The sequence below is a fragment of the Micrasema longulum genome, unplaced genomic scaffold (genome assembly GCF_059751315.1).
Source record: "Micrasema longulum isolate JH-2025_06_02 unplaced genomic scaffold, ASM5975131v1 h1tg000053l, whole genome shotgun sequence".
Lineage (NCBI taxonomy): Eukaryota > Metazoa > Arthropoda > Insecta > Trichoptera > Brachycentridae > Micrasema > Micrasema longulum.
The window spans coordinates 251943-257942 of record NW_028277260.1 but is presented as its reverse complement, the minus strand read 5'-3'; positions in this window follow the sequence as shown (position 1 = coordinate 257942).

Genomic DNA, 6000 nt, shown 5'->3' with positions numbered 1-6000 from the left:
TGTGTATATACATTGATGGTGTAATTTCTATTATTTTGTTTCCTATATTCATATATTTAGTTTTGTTAACATTTAATTTTAATTAATTAATTTTTAGCCACAGTGATACACTATTAAGATTATGATTTAGTCTGTCCATAATTGTTTTATAATTTTAATAATTTTTTGACCATTTTTTTAAATAAAATTAGGTTTTTTTCTTAGGTTTAAGTAGCCACTTTACACACTGTGTAACATTCACCATTCTGCCTACATTTGAACATCTATATTCCTTCAATTATTTCATCTGTTCAAAGGTTTCAGCTCTTTAACTTCACAAACATCAACACATGAAAGAATTGAAGGAATATAGATGTTCAAATATAGGCAGAATGGTAAATGTTACACAGTGTGTAAAGTGGCCACTTAAACCAGCCATTGACAGGTTATAAGCCCTGTAGACTTCTATTATTACCTTCTCTTAAATGTTCTTCATCTCTGTTGTAATATGTGAGCATTAATTGATGTTAACATATTGAGAAAAACTATAAATATGAGTATTTCATTTATCTTTTTCGTCTACTGCACAATTGACACTTTATTCCTTCAAGCATATCGATTTTTTTTGACAGTATAAACCCACAATATTTAAATTGATTTTGGCGAGTTATTTTGTACTTGAGATTCAGATAAAAAATAACACGTGTTAAAATTTTAACAGCAGTTGTGAAATAAATAATAATAAAACTTACCCGGCGGCCTAACAATAAAACGAAAAATATAAATGAAACCGAGTATTTGTGCGGAAATTGAGCGGGATGAATAAACTTGTAAGTGTTAAATGATTCGCACGCGTTTCTGCTTCGCGGGCATCGGAAGTGCAAAAATTTATGATGTGTAGAAATAATTGCATTTTTATCTTCTTTCTTCAGTTTATGTTTTTAATCGAGACCACCGCTAAACGCGCTAACCCATTATCATCCTACAGTTTGAAATTCGTCTCCCAAAAATATAAGGCTTTTTACTCTAAAAAATATTCTCACATCTCACAACATCTTTTTCTGCTTTCAAAGACAACAGCTGGAGGCGCGATGCAGAGGCCTGGGTGAAGGTCTATGCGACATCCCATCCGTGATAGGTAATAAAGAACTTACACGAGAGGTAGTATCATTCATGATAAATATAGCGCAGGAAATTGGTAAAATAAACCAAAGTAAGGAACAAAATGCCGAACACTCCTCTAGTGGAACGGAAGGCCTGTTGACTACTGCCAACAGGCCGGCTTCTCCTGAAGAGTTTTAAGTGGTTTCCTCTCCACGTGAGCAAATGCTGAGAAGTTCCTGATTAGCCCACATTAATATATCCCTGCTGTTTCCAATAGTTTAGATAAATTTCAAGATATTTGATTGCAGAAAAATCCACTTTTTGAAATATAAACCTTGTATATTATAAGCAAGGTAAATAATAAAGCAACTCCCAAATAAAAAATAAATAAAAAAACATCTTCGAAATTCGCACTGTTTAAAAAGCAGAGAGAAAATTAAATGCAAGCTTTGCAAGGCTATTAGATTATATTATTAAAATACAAGTCAAAGTAAATTTACTCTTGGGTCAGCATTTGATTCGGGCAGAGGAAAACTTATCGAAATTCAGCGTTCCTTAAACACTAGGTTCAGAACAATATTTTGAGTTGCTTTTAAAAAAAAAAAAACTAAGTCCCGAATTGAGTTGTAGAACAAGCATCCTGGAATTGTAATTCACTATGTATTATCCCACGCAAAATATTTTTTATAACATGATTTAAAAAAAAAAAATTACGTTTATCAATAATATTTTGAGTTTGTCCAAATTTTTGTAGACAAGGACTGAATTCAACTGCCTGAAAAGCTCTTAATATTGACATATTACAACACAGATGAAGAACATTTCAGAGAAGGTAATATAGAAATCTAGGCATCTACAGGGCTTATGATTTGTCATTGTCTGGTTTAAGTGCCACCATTCTGCCCATATTTGAACATCTATATCCCTTCAATTCTTTCATCTGTTGATGTTTGTGAAGTTGAAGACCTGAAACCTATAGATGCCTAGACTTCTATATTACCTTCTCTGAAATGCTCTTCATCTCTGTTGTAATATGTTAATACTAGGTTCGGAGATCACGCTTTTGCCGTTGCCGGCCCCTCTGCCTGGAACCAATTACCTTCAAACTTACGAATCGTCGACAGTACCAGTCAATTCAGATCCCAACTAAAATCTTACTTTTTTAGTATACCAAAAAAAAAAAATACCCTCAGTTAAAAAAAAAAATGTATAATTTGTTACTTAAGCTTAGTTCGAATGTAAGTTAAGTAAACAATTGTAAAGCGCACTTAAATTAACCTTGGCAAATAAATGTTTTTCGCAAGAGGTAAAATTAGCAGTTCACAACGGAGTCCTGGTCCCGATAGTGATGCAAGGGAGCGAAATATGGTCTTGGAAAAACAGGGATGAAAGTAGGCTGAATGCTGTCGAAATGCGATCTCTCAGGCGAATGTGTGGTAAAACTATGTACGATAGATGCACAAATGTTGAGATCCGTACATTATGTAAGGCTGAGAAAAGCACTATCGACAAAATCAAGAAAAGAGCTCTGCGCTGGTTTGGACATGTAGAACGAATGGACAGCGAGAGAACGGCTAAGAATATTTACAATGCGAATATTGATGGATGCAGAAATAGAGAAAGACCGAGAAAGACATGGCATGACCAAATCCAACAAATACTGGAAGATGGACTTGTTAAAAGTTGGAATAATCGGCGCGCGTGCATGAGAAGATGTATGAATGTCGAGGAAGCGAGATCTGTATGCAAAGTTAGAGTGATGTGGCGTTCTATCCTCTCTGCCTACCCTTACGGGGAAACGGCGTGATGGTTTGTTTGTTTGTAAAGTGCCCTTAAGGTGATTTTTCACAAAAATGGCGCTTTATAAATCAGCCAATTGTTATTATTATCATAAGTAAGCGCAATTTTTGGAGTTTCCTAATGACTTAAGTGATTTTTTAAACTCAGTTAACCGAGAGATAAAGTGCTACATTGTATTTATATATGTAATAAAAGGAATACCAAGCAAAAAAAACACTTGCATATTTGATTTTTATAATATTTTTACTATGTTAATATTCTAGTTTGTAAGTGAAAATTCTTGATGAAAATTCATTGTAATTTATTATAGAAATAAAAGACGGTTTCATCGCTTTCGCGACATCTTCGAGACAGGTCTGGATAATCCAAATTTGTGGATCAAAGTATCACTCGTCTTTTATTTCTATAATAAATGTTAATATTATTATGCAGATTTGTTGTATAAAATACTTAAATATAAAATAAGTTTAAATCCCTCTCCAATCCGATACAAGAGCTTGTCCGTTTATTGGAGAGGAACAGCATAAAAAACAAAAAAAAAATTATAATATAATTAAATTGGTATAAATGTACTTATGGTATATTTAATATATAAAATAATAAATGAAATAAAACGTATTTATTTCATTTATTTATTTATTATTTTCTTTCTAGTGTTGTGGACTCACGGATCAGAGACCGCAGTTCGAGCCTCACTCTACCCCGACTTGATTTATATTTTCTAATCTCGATTCGTTAAAAATGCCCCCTTAATTGAAATATTTAGGTTAATTACAAGAACAAATTGAGTTTTTCTATATACATTTCTAAGTGGAACTGCATTTTAATTATAATAATAAAAATACCTTTATAGTTTAATACAATTGTTATTCGTTTACAATGAAATTATTTTAATTTGAGCTCTTTTATTCCCATAATTACAGAAAATCATGATTTACAACCCCTGCTTGCACTTGTATATAATATAGAAATTTGTTAAGTCTCCCATCAGCCTGATGATGTCGGTCACGACAAAACCCGGTCACTGGTAATAAAATTAAATAAAAGTGGAATAAAACTATAAAGTATTTTTATTATTATAATTGAAATTACAAAAACGCAAATATTTATTTATCGAATTAAAAAAAAACAAATCATAAGTATCTGAAATATTGTTAGATTGCACGAATAATACTAAAGGTAAAATGTTTAAAAATCTGAAAAAAATGGCATTACATACACATAAAAACAAATGTTTTTTTTTATCATATTTCCATTTATCAACTTAACAATTTATTCATTTTTATTTGTTTATTCATACAAAGAAACATATTTAAAAAAATAATAAGTCTATGAGGTCAAAAGCCCTCTGTGTTGAGTTGGGATACAATATTTTTGAAGTTCTCATAGAATCGCTTCTTAAAACGTCACCAGAAAAAAGCTTAACGTGAAGTTTAAATAAATCAATCACGAAAATATATTCCTAGTAACTGACTTATTTTTGATAAAATAAAGAAGAACTCCGCTTATCCGAACTCCAATCATCCGGATAACCAAATATCCGGATCGTTATCAACAAAAAAAAAGATGTGCTTGCAGCTTGTAAATGAGTTTCTTCGTCAAAGAAATTTACTTTGCTGGACACGAATGAAAGTTTTTTAATGTGATTTTAATTGGCTGCATAATTGCAAAAGCATTTAAAATTGATCGTATAGTAAAGTTTGCGTTTTATTTCAAAGCATTGCCTACATTCAATAGTTTTTTTTTCAGAAAACATACAGGCACACATAATAAGTTTTAAAAACAAAAAAATATAAATATATATTAAGTTTTTATTAATTATGAAAAAGATACAAACATTTAACGAGACAAGAAATAAATAAATAAAAAACTTAGGCGAAAAAATAATAATTTAACAACTGACATTAACGTTAATCCAATCATTCGGATTTCTGCATATCCAGATAACGTCTGGCACTTAGTAATACGGATAATAGGGAAATATCACAAACTTTGAGCTGTTGCCATCTACCATGTAATTCTTTTTCGCAAATTGAAAAATTTCGGAATCAATGGAGCAACGCTGCGATGATTTATTAGTTATACGGACAAAAGAACTCATACCACAAAAGTTAGTGATAAGGTGATCCTGAGTTGATTAAATTTGGTGTGCCACAAGGCAGTACACTAAGACCTTTACTCTTTTTTATTTATATTATATAACTTACTCGGAAGAAAATGCATCTAAAATTGTAAATTTTACTGACAATAGTTTTATTCTATACGAAGACACCACCTGGATTAAAGTCTATGAAAAAGCAGAAAATAATTTGAGAAGGATTAAATCGTGGCTGGATTTAAATTTACAAAACCAAATACCTTACTTTCAGCATAAATAAATCAGGGCAACTAGTAAATCACCCTTACATACGTCCAAAATAAGAAACGACAGTTAATGCAAAATGTGAATTTGTGGGACATGCCGATACAATTCGGTAACTGGGTGTTACGATTGACTAAAATCTCAGATGGCAAACACATATCGACATATTAACTGGTATGATAAAAAAACTCATTTACTGCTTTAAAATATTATGAAATGTTCATAATGAAATGTGCATAAATGTTTATAAATCTTTTTCAAAAAGTTCTTTATTTTTTTTTTTTTTATTTCTTCATTTTGATTACGATATAGTACTATTATTGTTATTATAATATACTATTAAAGAGTATATGTAGCTTTAGAACAGGTATTTTTGTATCTAGTGAAGCCGCAAAGGCTATCTTGTTACAATTCAATAGAAAAAAATTATACTTTTATTTTGTAGGTAGGTTTTTTTTGCCAATAAACACCGAATTTCGGCGCTGAATTTGAACCTGAATAATCAATTGTATTTTCAAGATCAATATGGATTTTGTGAAAAAATGTTTTCATTTGGAACTTTAAAAAATAAATTACAATAGATTATGTGATTAGAAATACGCGACATATTTGACATTGATAATTGAGACGCCAAGATTCATGACGTTGTTCTATAAAACTTTAAGCGGTTAGAAACAAAGTTGAAAATTGACAAGAATCATGACAGGGCATAACCAATGCAATGACCGTTTTTTGCGGGTATTAATTTTTTTTTT